Source organism: Salmo salar, chromosome ssa27, assembly GCF_905237065.1.
Source record: "Salmo salar chromosome ssa27, Ssal_v3.1, whole genome shotgun sequence".
NCBI lineage: Eukaryota > Metazoa > Chordata > Actinopteri > Salmoniformes > Salmonidae > Salmo > Salmo salar.
In genome coordinates, this window is record NC_059468.1 from 35,586,881 (window position 1) to 35,601,916 (window position 15,036).

The window sequence follows — 15,036 nt, forward strand, 5'->3', positions numbered from 1 at the left end:
AGAGTTTGTGTCTGTGAGTGTTTGGTAAGTATGCTGTGGGTGGCTTCTTGGACAATGTGTATACGAATGGAGTCACAAGGCTAGTTAGAGGCATAATTACGGTGCCTTCAGAAATGATTCAAACCCCTCAACTTTTTCCACATTTGTTGTTACAAATTGGGATTAAAATGTATTTAATTCTCTTTAAAAATAAAAAATGTACGATCTACATAAAATACTCTGTAATGTCAAAATTGAGGAAAATTCTAAACATTTTCAAAAGATTAATGAAAAATAAAACATGAATGACCAAAAGATTGTGGATACCTGCTCATTGAAGAACTCATTCCAAAATGGGAAATAATATGGAGTTGGTCCCCCTTTGCTGCTATAACAGCCTCCACTCTTCTGAGAAGGCTTTCCACTAGATGTTGGAACATTGCTATGGGGACTTGCGTCCATTCAGCCACAAAAGCATTAGTGAGGTCGAGCACTGATGTTGGGCGATTAGGCCTGGCTCACAGTAGGTGTTCCAATTAATCCCAAAGGTGTTCAATTGGGTTGAGGTCAGGGCTCTGTGCAGGCCAGTCAAGTTCTTCCACACCGATCTTGACAAACCATTTCTGTATGGACCTCGCTTTGTTAGACATAGGTTTAACCTCTCTCGGGTATGTGGGACGAAATCCCACCTAGTCAACAGCCAGTGGAATCGAGTGGCGCGAAATACAAAAACCTTAAAAATGCTATAACTTCAATTTCTCAAACATATGACTATTTTACACCATTTTAAAGACAAGACTCTTGTTAATCTAACCACATTGTCCGATTTCAAAAAGGCTTTACAGCGAAAGCAGTTTTTTTGAGCATGTGAAATTCGTGATGGTAAATGCCCATTGAAACATATTGCAAATGGACAGCCAAGCGCCTGGTGATTGGAACGGGTTACCAGGATAACATTTGTATAATTTTTTTGTTGTTTATTTTTTTATTTTTTTGTCACTTAGCAGATGCTCTTATCCAGTGCCACTTACAGTAGTGAATACATACATTTCATACATTTCATTTTCATTTCATGCATTTAAAAAATAAAAAAGTACTGGCCCCCCATGGGAATCAAACCCACAACCCTGGCGTTGCACACACCATGCTCTACCAACTAAGCCACAGGGAAGGCCACAGGGAAGGCATAATGGTTGTACATGCCTTTAGGGGGTGCAAGGGGTCCACGGTTGGGTAGGGAGCACCCCCCATCCGTGCCCATCTAATAGGGTGCTTCTAGTCATTTTGGACATTTTCAAAAAATCGTTAAACAATGACAGAGTCCCACTTCTCTCATGTCTGCAGTATTTTTGAGCATGTCAAATTCGTGATGGTAAATGGCCATTGAAACATATTGCATATGGACAGTACAATACGATTCAACAGTGAAAAACATCACCAAATGGACATGATGAAATCAACACAACGAGCGATGGAGAGGAACCACTATCACTGCCCGGCCATCCCGAGTTCATCGGGCCAGTCAATTTTGCATTTCTGCAGTATTTTTGAGCATATCAAATTCGTGATGGTAAATGCCCTTTGAAACATATTGCAAATGGACAGTACATTTGCAATATGATTCAACAGTGAAAAAACATCCCCAAATGGACATGATGAAATCAAAACAACGACCGATGGAGAGGAACCACTATCACTGCCCAGCCATCCCGAGTTCATCGGGCCAGTCAATTATGCATTTCTGCAGTATTTTTGAGCATGTCAAATTTGTGATGGTAAATGCCCATTGAAACATATTGCAAATGGACAGCCGTGCACCTGGTGATTGGAATGTGTTACAAGAAGCACATTTAAAAAAAGGTTTTTAATGCCTTTAGGGGGGAGCAAGAGGTCTACGGTTGGGTAGGGAGCACCCCCCACCCGGGCCCATCCAATAGGGGGCGCCCCTGGTCATTTTGGACGTTTTTCAAAAAAATGTTAAAAAACAACAGAGTCCCAATTCTCCCTCTTCATACATGGAAAATAGATCATCTAGGTTGATTCATGGCTTAACCTCTCTAGGCTAGGCGGGACGAATTCGTCCCACCTACGTAACAGCCACGGCTATCCTGTGGCGCGATTTTCAAAACCTTAAAAATCCTATTACTTCAATTTCTCAAACATATGACTATTTTACAGCCATTTAAAGATAAGACTCTCGTTAATCTAACCACACTGTCCGATTTCAAAAAGGCTTTACAACGAAAGCAAAACATTAGATTATGTCAGCAGAGTACCAAGCCAGAAATAATCAGACACCCATTTTTCAAGCCAGCATATAATGTCACCAAAACCCAGAAGACAGCTAAATGCAGCACTCACCTTTGATGATCTTCATCAGATGACAACCCTAGGACATTATGTTATACAATACATGCATGTTTTGTTCAATCAAGTTCATATTTATATCAAAAACCAGCTTTTTACATTAGCATGTGACGTTCAGAACTAGCATACCCCCGCAAACTTCCGGGGAATTCGCTAACATTTTACTAAATTACTCACGATAAACGTTCACAAAAAGCATAACAATTATTTTAAGAATTATAGATACAGACCTCCTCTATGCACTCGATATGTCCGATTTTAAAATAGCTTTTTGGTGAAAGCACATTTTGCAATATTCTAAGTACATAGCCCAGGCATCACGGGCTCGCTATTTAGACACCCGGCAAGTTTAGCACTCACCATAATCATATTTACTATTATAAAAATGTCATTACCTTTTGTTGTCTTCGTCAGAATACACACCCAGGACAGCTACTTCAATAACAAATGTTGGTTTGGTCCAAAATAATCCATCGTTATATCCGAATAGCGGCGTGTTGTTCGTGCGTTCCAGACACTATCCGAAATAGTAAAGAAGTGTCACGCGCTTGGCGCAATTCGTGACAATAAAATTCTAAATATTCCATGACCGTACTTGAAGCATGTCAACCGCTGTTTAAAATCAATTTTTACGACATTTTTCTCGTAGAAAGCGATAATATTCCGACAGGGAATCTCCTTTTCGGCAAACAGAGGAAAAATCCTAAAGGCGGGGGCGGTCGGGGTCACGCGCATAAGCTAGTGTCTCTTGATGGGCCACTTGAGAAAGGCGATAATGTGTTTCAGCCTGGGGCTGGAATGACGACATTCTGTTTTTTCCCGGGCTCTGAGCGCCTATGGACGACGTGGAAGTGTCACGTTAGAGCAGAGATCCTTAGTAAATGATAGAGATGGAAAAGAAGTTCAACAAATGGTCAGACAGGCCACTTCCTGTAAAGGAATCTCTCAGGTTTTGACCTGCCATTTGAGTTCTGTTATACTCACAGACACCATTCAAACAGTTTTAGAAAATTTAGGGTGTTTTCTATCCATATGTAATAAGTATATGCATATTCTAGTTACTGAGTAGGAGTGGTAACCAGATTAAATCGGGTATGTTTTTTATCCAGCCGTGTCAATGCTGCCCCCTAGCCCTAACAGGTTAACATAGTGCTATATATCATTTGGGGAGTATAAATGCCATTTGTACATGGTTCACTGACTTTTGGGTTTGGAAACCGACTTCCTATGATCGTACATGGCAAATGGACATAACATCCTGATTTGACACTTTCAATACTTTCATATTGCATTTGGACATTTCTTATGGCATTTGGCAAAAAAAAGTGACTTTTGACTTCGACTTTTGAGTTCCTATGATATCATATTGCAAATGGACAAAACATCCTGATTTGGCACATTCAATACTTTCATATTGTATTTGGACATTTCGTATGGAATTTGGCAACGGTTCACTGACTTTTGTCTTCAACGTTTGACTTCCTATGAAATCCTATTGCAAATGGACAAAACATATGCCTTATGGACAAGTAAAAAAAAAAATTATGACAATAAAATATGACAAAAGTATGTTCATACAGTTCTTATACATGTATAAATGACTAAGAAAATCTAAAGAATTTCGAAAAACGGTCCAGAAAGCACTTTTTAAGGGGGTGATAAGTTTTAATAATTTTTTAAAAATTTTCCAAATTTGACCCTTGGGTCTTGACTTGATGTGCATTTGCAATATGAAAATTTATGGTAGAGCGCTCTCGCCATCTATTGGAACTTTGCTGTGTTATACTTGGCATTTGCAATATGGCATTTGCAATATGTTTTGAATGAAACGGCGCCCAAATGAGTGGTATTGTACATCGTGTAAATGTTTCGTACGGTGCCAATAAGATCCCATTCATTTTTGTCCATTTCAGGGGATTTTCCCTTACTTACGTACTTCACATCAATGTGTCTGTGACCCTGTGCATGTGACTAAATATCAATCTCAAACAAAAATAAGACATTGTCGTTCCATTGGAATTTGGTTGTGCTTTTAGATGGTTGAAAGCATAGTGATAACACACTGGGAATTCAACAAACTTCAGGCTGACTTTTTGAGTCGATGAAAAATCGTTGAAATCTCATTAATCAACATCTCTACCAAATATTACCCATATTTCCACAGTGAAAAAACGTGGTGTGCCCAGTAGGTACCATCTGTTCTCTTTCACTTCAACAATAGCCATCCACCGCACTCTCGCTCTTTCAGCGCAGACTTCATTTCCTTCTGGAAAAACCACTACAAATCAATCAAATTGAATAAATTGGTCATTATTTGACAATGTATATTGTATCAGGCAGCTTAGGCTCTTTCTGCCAGAGAGAGTGAGGGAAAGGGAGAGAGAGCGAGAGAGAGAGAGAGAGTCTGAAGATGCTAGGCTAGCTGCTCTGACTGCATGCCTTTGTAGCTCTGATACTAAATTGACTTCATATGCCTCTGAAATCACTGAGGGAATGATTGATGAGCTTGGCCATCATACAAAAAGAAATCTAGGCATTTTTTTCTTTTCTTTTTTAAAATTAAAGCAATCCTGTGTTTGTGCAGCACGGCGAGGCCCTGGGGACCTCTGCCAGCATGTTTCAGATCTCACATGAGGGAGGAGAGGGAGGACGGACGACTTTCGTCTGTTGGGATGAAGGAAATTCAGGAAATTAAGGAAACTCACAGGTGCACAGTGGGCAGACTGACCGTAGTCATAGGAACAGCAAAAAAATGTATGCATTCATTTGGCCCCAAAGCAGCTGGCCAAGTCCACCCTTTGACATGTTTGAAAGAGGCCAATGAGAGAGGCAGAATACTTCTTCACCCCACAGCAGATGGTGATAAAGTGGTAATCTTGCCTTCATACACATAGTTCCCCTGAGGAGTAAGAGGTAAGGAAGAGCGGGCCCTGTCATGACCGTGAATGCATCATCGGTAGCTTTTAGTCCTAGTGAGAAGGGTTAGTGAACCCCCACAGGACAGGGGTGCTCGGGTGTCTGCAATGATTACCATAAATGCGTCATGGGAAGCTCTTATCGAGGACGCAAGCAAGAGAGAGAATCAACCCCACAGGAAAGTTACGCTAGAATCTCTGTCATTATTGCCATAAATGCATCATAGGTAACTAGCTAGCGAGGAGGGCGATATTGAGAGAACCTCTCTCAGGACAAGGGCGCTAGATTCTCCTTTCCTTAAATGAACTCTGTGTCGAGGAAATCCCAAGAGGAAGAGGAATAGGATTCCTGCAGCATGATGGCATAGATAAATCAGAAACCATTTATAAGACTGAAGCCTCTTTAATCAGAGCAGGAAAGGTGATGAGGGTAGAGGAGAGGATGAGAAAGGAAAGGAGAGGAGGCAAAGCCCATCAGTTTATAGACTCAAACACTCCTCCATACTCACAGTCAGTAACTGCACGGGGCCGACAGACCTGCTGCACCCTCCCCTCCCCCTGTGAGAGCATGGGAACACGTCTACTAAAAGGCCTAGTAAAGTGAGCTGGTTCATAGCAATACACATTGGGCTCCCTGGAGAGGAGATTTTACTGCTACTTGTTGGCATCAACAAGAATAAGTAGGACTAGGGGATCTACACTACTGTTCAAAAGTTTTGGGTCACTTAGAAATGTCCTTGTTTTTGAAAGAAAAGCAAATTTTTTGTCCATTATAATGACATCAAATTGATCAGAAATACAGTGTAGACATTGTTAATGTTGTAAATGATTATTGTAGCTGGAAACGGCTGATTACTAATGGAATATCTACATAGGTGTACAGAGGCCCATTATCAGCAACCATCACTCGTGTTCCAATGGCATGTTGTGTTAGCTAATCCAAGTTTATCATTTTAAAAGGCTAATAATTGATCGGTAGAAAACCCTTTCGCAATTAGGTTAGGGCCGCTGAAAACTGTTGTTCTGCTAAAGAAGCAATAAAACTGGCCTTCTTTAGACTAGTTGAGTATCTGGACCATCAGCATTTGTGGGTTTGATTACAGGCTCAAAATGGCCAGAAACAAAGTGCTTTCTTCTGAAACTCGTCAGTCTATTCTTGTCCTGAGAAATGAAGGCTATTCCATACAAGAAATTGCCAAGAAACTGAAGATCTCATACAACGCTGTTTACTACTCCCTTCACAGAACAGCGCAAACTGGCTCTAACCAGAATAGAAAGAGGAGTGGGAGGCCCCGGTGCACAACTGAGCAAGAGGACAAGTACATTAGACTGTCTAGTTTGAGAAACAGACACCTCACAAGTCCTCAACTGGCAGCTTCATTAAATAGTAACACAAGTCTCAACGTCAACAGTGAAGAGGCAACTCTGGAATGCTGGCCTTCTAGGCAGAGTTCCTCTCTTCGGTGTCTGTGTTCTTTTGCCCATCCTAATCTTTTCTTTTTATTGGCCAGTCTGAGATATGGCTTTTTCTTTGCAACTCTGCCTAGAAGATGTCATCAAGGACATCAACCACCCGAGCCACTGCCTGTTTATTTTAACTAACCTAACCCAATGGTCAATCTAGGGGATCTATTTTAACAAACCTAACCCAATGGTCAATGTAGGGGATCCATTTTAACCAACCTAACCCAATGGTCAAACTAGGGGATCTATTTTAGCTAACCTAATCCGATGGTCAATCTAAGGGATCTATGTTAACAAACCTAAACCAATGAAAAATATAGCAGATCTACTTTAACAAACCTACCCCAGTGGTCAATCTAGGAGATCATTTTTAACAAACCTAATGGTCAATCTTTTATTTTACCAGGTAAGTTGACTAGAACGCATTCTCATTTACAGCAACAACCTGGGGAATAGTTTCAGGGGAGAGGAGGGGGGATGAATGAGCCAATTGTAAGCTGGGGATGATTAGGTGGCCATGATGGAATGAGGGCCAGATTGGGAATTTAGCCAGGACACCAGGATTAACACCCTTACTCTTACAATAAGTGCAATGGGATCTTTAATGACCTCAGAGAGTCAGGACACCCATTTAACATCCCATCCAAAAGACAGCACCCTACACAGGGCAATGTCCCCAATCACTTCCCCAGGGGATTGGGACATCATTTTTTTTAGACCAGAGGAAGAAGTGCCTCCTACTGGCCCTCCAACACCACTTCCAGCAGCATCTGGTCTCCCATCCAGGGACCGACCAGGACCAACCCTGCTTAGCTTCAGAAGCAAGCCAGCAGTGGGATGCAGGGTGGTATGCCACTGGCTGTTAAATCAAGGATCAGTTGTATAGTTTTTTGTTCTCCTCAGACAGAGTTAGCGCTCCCATCACCCTCAGGGGCTGTTTTGTACCTGTGTTCAATCTGCTTCTCATTTAGTCTCTAATTTCTGGTCAATCTAGGGGATCTATTTTAACAAACCTAATCCGATTGTCATTCTAGGGGATCTATTTTAACAAACCTAACCCGATGGTCAATCTAGGGGATCTATTTTAACAAACCTAACCCAATGGTCAATCTAGGGGATCTATTTTAACAAACCTAACCCAATGGTCAATCTAAGGGATCTATTTTAACAAACCTAACCCAATGGTCAATCTAGGGGATCTATTTTAACAAACCTAACCCGATGGTCAAACTAGGGGATCTATTTTAACAAACCTAACCCGATGGTCAATCTAGGGGATCTATTTTAACAAACCTAATCCGATGGTCAATCTAGGGGATCTATTTTAACAAACCTAATCCGATGGTCAATCTAGGGGATCTATTTTAACAAACCTATTCCGATGGTCAATCTAGGGGATCTATTTTAACAAACCTAATCCGATGGTCAATCTAGGGGATCTATTTTAACAAACCTATTCCGATGGTCAATCTAGGGGATCTATTTTAACAAACCTATCCCAATGGTCAATCTAGGGGATCTATTTTAACAAACCTAATCCAATGGTCAATCTAGGAGATCTATTTTAACTGTCACGTCCTGGCCAGTAAAAGGGGTTGGTTGTTATTATAGTTTGGTCAGGGCGTGGCAGGGGGTGTTTGTTTTATGTGTTTCGGGTTTTGTTGGGCAATGTTCTATGTTAGTCTATTTCTATGTCTGTGTCTAGTTAGTCTATTTCTATGCTTAGTTTATTTGTTTGACCTTCAATTGGAGGCAGCTGTGTCTCGTTGCCTCTAATTGAAGGTCCTATTTAATAGGGGTGTTTTGTCCATGGGATTTGTGGGTAGTTGTTCCAGGTGTAGCTGTATGTCTCACAGGACTGTTTTCTCATCGTTGTTTTGTTTAAGTGTTTGTTTTGGTTTTTCTTCATAATAAAGAAGATGAACATATACATTCCCGCTGCGCCTTGGTCCCATCTTTACGACGACCGTGACAATAACAAACCTAATCCGATGGTCAATCTAAGGGATCTATGTTAACAAACCTAACCCAATTGTCAATGTAGGGGATCTACTTTAACTAACCTAACCCAATGGTCAATCTATGTGATCTATTTTAACAAACCTAACCCAGTAGTCAATCTGTGTGCTGGTGGTAGCGCTACAGGTCTGGGGGATGACAGAATATTTGGTATTTTTCACAGCCAAAAGTATGAGTGCAATAGCTGGCGGTGGCATGAAAGGGCTGGGTTTTGATGAATAAACAAGTTGTAGGTGTCAAAAAGGCTTGGCCAATCTACGCTTTTCATGGCTGCATGTGTTTGTCTCGTTCTGAAGGTAATTGATGGTCTTTGCATTGTCATCAACTCCAATTTGACTAGGGGGCATGGAGCATTCTCCTCCTGGTCCACTGTGGATTGCTACTACAGTTTATTAAATAGCATAGGCTACAGTATGAGTAATAGGATGAATAAAGTAGCCTATGTTTGGAGTGTTGGAAGTCAGCATTGTTGTAATCGGCTTCAACAAGCCTTCATGTCTTTATGTATCACACTTCTACTTCAATAAAAAATACTAGGCCCCCTGTAAATTGTATGTGTGAGGCACGTTGTCAATTAGCCAGATATAGCCTAGGCCTACTGCATTATAAGACTGAATCATTTAAATACGTTTGGAGGAGCGTGTCTTCGGTAACCGGATGAGAGGTGCTCTTTGAAGATAGGGATGGATATTAAGTATGCAGGCATATGTGTGTATGTTTTAAGATGTGCAGTATATTTTCAATTCAAGGCACTCTGACGAATAGACCATTTAAACACCTTTTATGGATGGGCTGCTTTGCAAGGCCATGATAAAAAAGACAGAAAGCTTTATGGTTATAGTAGCCTAGGCCTAGGGTAAGGGTAGCCTATGGAGGGCTTGGGTTTTAATAATATGGAATGGAAAATAATCTGTTTTTTGAAACAACAACAATATTTCGTTTCCCTATGGGACTCCCGATCACGGCCGGTTGTGATACAGCCCGGGATCGAACCCGGGTCTGTAGGTGATGTGAGAAACAATGGACGCTATGCGAGAATTAATAAAAACAGTAAATAAATCTGTCAACTAATCTGTCAATAATATGGTCATCAAAATACATAAAAAATAATTTGAAAATATTAATGTGGCAGCTGTTATCCATGTCTGAAAGACCTGATACGGTACGTTATAAAATTTATGCGATATGAGCCCAAATGTAAAGCAAGTGCTGTGCTAAGAACGTTCAAATCTGTGAGACAGCCCTTTTTGTGAAACCTGCAAAATCAGTGTTGTATTTAAGCCTTACAATCGACAAAAACATAGCTAAATAAAAGTGAATTAACAGTCTGTCTAATCCATCGTTCTGTGAAGCTGGCTAGCAGCAGCTCTGTCTCTTCTGATCCTGACGTAAGGCTAATTATTTGCTCCCATCACCAGAGTAATTCATCAACACCAAACTTAACACTGCAATGTAACCCAACTGAGGTGTAGCTTAGAAGTAAACTATGTTATTAGACTAGTAGCCTTCTGTGTAACAGTTTAGACTTGGTGAGACTTGCATTACGTATTATTTTATTTATTTATTCTAACTTCTAGCATGAATAGTTTCAAACTCAGTTTTGCATAAAGCATGAAGATGTGTTAAATATGACCACCCTACCCTACTATATTCTACCTTACGTTACTATAACCCTACCTTACATTACTACTACCCTACCTTACTATTACCCTACCTTACTATTACACTACCTTACATTACTATTACCCTACATTACCCTAACCTACATAACTAACACCCTACCTTACTATTAACCTACCTTACTATTAATCTACCTTACATTACCACACCCTACCCTACTATCATCACACCTTACATTACTATACCCTGCCTTACTATTACCCTACCTTAGTATTATCCTAACTTACATTACCATTACTCTACCTTACTATTACTCTACCTTACTAATACCCTACCTTACATTACTAACACCCTACCTTACTATTACCCTACCATACTATTATCATTACTTACAAAACCCTACCCTACCTTACTATTATCCTACCCTACTATCATCCTACCTTACATTACTATACCCTACCTTACTACTACCCTACCTTACTATTACCCTACCCTACATTACTACTACCCTAACTTACTATTATCCTAACTTACATTACCATTACTCTACCTTACTATTACTCTACCTTACTATTACCCTACCTTACTATCACCCTACCTTACTATTACCCTACCTTACTATTATCCTAACTTACATTACTATACCCTCCCTTACTATTATCCTACCCTACTATCATCCTACCTTACATTACTATCCCCTACCTTACTACTAACCTACCTTACCATAACCCTACCCTACATTACTAATACCCTACTTTGCTATTACCCTACATTACTATTACCCTACCTTACTGTTACCCTACCTCACATACCATGACCCTACCTTACTATTGCCCTACATTACTATTATCCTACCTTACTATTACCCCAACATATAATACTAATACCCTACCCTACTATTACCCTACTTTACTATTACCCTAACTTAAATAACTATAACTCTACCTTACTATTACCCCAATTTATATTACTATACCCTACCCTGCTATTACCCTGCCTTACTATTACCCTACCTTACTATTACCCTAACTTATATTACAATACCCTACCCTACTATTACCCTACTTTACTATTACCCTAACCTACATAACAATTACTCTACCTTACTAATACTCTACCTTACCTTACTATTACCCTACCTTACTAATACCCTACCTTACATTACTATTACCCTACCTTAGTAGTATGCTAACTTACATTACTAATACCCTACCTTACTATTACCCTACCTTACTATTGTTCTACCTTACATTACTATACTCTACATTACTACTATCCTACCTTACTATTATCCTAACTTAAATTACTATTACTCAACCCCATAACCCTACCTTACTATTATCCTAACTTACATTACTATACCCTACCTTACTATTACCCTACCTTACTATTATCCCAACTTACATTACTATACCCTACCTTACTATTTTCAAAACGTACATTACTATTATTCTACCTTACTATTACCCTACCTTACATTACTATTACTCTACCCTACAATTACCCTACCTTACTATTATCCTAACTTACATTACTATTACCTTACCTTACAATTACCCTACCTTACATTACTATTACCCTATCTTACATTACTAATACCCTACCTTACATTACTGTTGCCCTACCTTACAATTACCCTATCTTACTATTACCCTACATTAAATTACTACTACCCTACCTTACTATTACCCTAACTTACAAAACTATTACCCTACCTTACCAATACCTTACTATTACCCTAACATACATTACTACTACTATTACCCTACCTTACTATTACTATTACCCTACCTTATATTACTATTACCCTACATTATAGTACTGTTACCTTACACTACTAACTACTACCTTACATTAATATGACCTTACATTACTTTTACCTTACCTTACTATTACAATACCTTACATTACTACTACCTTACATCACTATTACCCTAACTTACACTACTACTACCTTACATCACTATTACCCTACCTTACACTACTATTACCCTACCTTACATTACTACTACCTTACATCACTATTACCCTACCTTACACTACTATTACCCTACCTTACTATTACAATACCTTACATTACTACTACCTTACACTACTATTACCCTACCTTACATTACCATTACCTTACATTACTATTACCCTACCTTACACTACTACCCTACCTTACATTACTACTACCTTACATCACTATTACCCTACCTTACACTACTATTACCTTACCTTACTATTACAATACCTTACATTACCATTACCTTACACTACTATTACCCTACCTTACTATTACCTTACCTTACACTACTATTACCCTACCTTACATTACCATTACCTTACACTACTATTACCCTACCTTACACTACTATTACCCTACCTTACATTACCATTACCTTACACTACTATTACCCTACCTTACATTACCATTACCTTACACTACTATTACCCTACCTTACACTACTATTACCCTACCTTACATTACCATTACCTTACATTACTATTACCCTACCTTACTATTACCTTACCTTACATTGCTATTACCCTACCTTACATTACTATTAACTTAAATTACTATTACCTTATATTACTATTACCTTACATTACTATTACCCTACCTTACATTACTATTACCCTACCTTTCATTACTATTACCTTACATTACTATTACCCTAACTTACATTACTATAACCCTACCTTACTATTACCCTACCTTACATTACTATTACCCAATCTTACTATTACCCTAACTTACATTACTATTACCCTACCTTACTATTACCCTACCTTACATTACTATACCCTACCTTACATTTCTATTACCCTACCTTACTATTACCCTAACTTAGAAAATATTACCCTACTATTACCTTACATTACTATTACCCTACCTTAGATAACTATTACCCTACCTTACATTACTATTACCCGACCTTACCTTACTATTACCCTACCTTACATTACTATTATCCTACCTTATATTACTATTACCTGACATTGCTATTACCTTACATTACTATTACACTACCTTACCTTACTATTACCCTACCTTACATTACTATTACCTTACATTACCATTATCCTACCTTACATTATTATTACCTTACATTACTATTACCTTACCTTACATTACCATTACCCTACCTGACATTTCTTTTACCTTACATTACTATTACCCTACCTTACATTACTATTACTTTACATTACTATTACCTTCCCTTACTATTACCTTACCTTACATTACTATTACCTTACATTACTATTACCCTACCTGACATTACTATTACCCTACCTTATATTACTATTACCCTACCTTACATTACTATTACTTTACATTACTATTACCTTCCCTTACTATTACCTTACCTTACATTACTATTACCATACATTACTATTACTCTACCTTATATTACTATTACCCTGCCTGACATTACTATTACCATACATTACTATTACCCTACCTTACATTATTATTACCTTACATTACTGTTACCTTGCCTTATTAATACCCTACCTTACATTACTATTACCCTATCTTACTATTACCCTAACTTACATTACTAATACCCTACCTTACTATTACCCTAACTTACATTATTCTTACCCTACCATACATTACTATTACCCTACCATACATTACTATTACCCTATCTTACTATTACCCTACCTTACATTACTATTACCCTACCTTACATTACTAATACCCTACCTGACATTACTATTACCCTACCTGACATTTCCATTACCCTACCTTTCTATTACCCTACATTACTATACCCTACCTTTCTATTACCCTACATTACTATTACCCTACCTTTCTATTACCCTACCTTACTATTTCTCTACCTTACTAATACCCTACCTTTATATTACCCTACATTACTATTACCCTACCTCACATTACTATTACCGTACCTTAAATTGCTATTACCCTACCTTACATGACTATTACCGTACCTTACATTACTATTACCTTACATTACTATTACCCTACCTGACATTTATTTTACCTTACATTACTATTACCCTACCTTACATTACTATTACTTTACATTACTATTACCTTACCTTACTATTACTCTACCCTACCTTACTATTACCGTACCTTAGAGTACTATTACCTTACATTACTATTACCCTACATGACATTACTATTACCCTACCTTACATTACTACAACGTTACATTACTATTACCCTGCCTGACATTACTATTAGCTTACATTACTATTACCCTACCTTACATTACTATTACGTCACATTACTAGTACACTGCCTGACATTACTATTACCCTACCTTACATTACTATTACCTTACATTACTATTAACTTACCTTACTATTCCCCTACCCTACCTTACTATTACCATACCTTACATTACTATTACCTTACATTACTATTAACTTACCTTACTATTCCCCTACCCTACCTTACTATTACCATACCTTACATTACTATTACCTTACATTACTATTACCTTACCTTACCAATAAAAATAAAAATAATAATTATAGAAGATATCCATTTGTTAAACTATCCTTTAGTGAAATGAGAATGTCCACAAGGATTATGGCTGCTCTTCACAAGGCTGCTGTTCACCTTACCTTACTATTACCGTACCTTACATTACTATTACCTTACATTACTATTACCGTACCTTACATTACTCTTACCTTACATTACTAT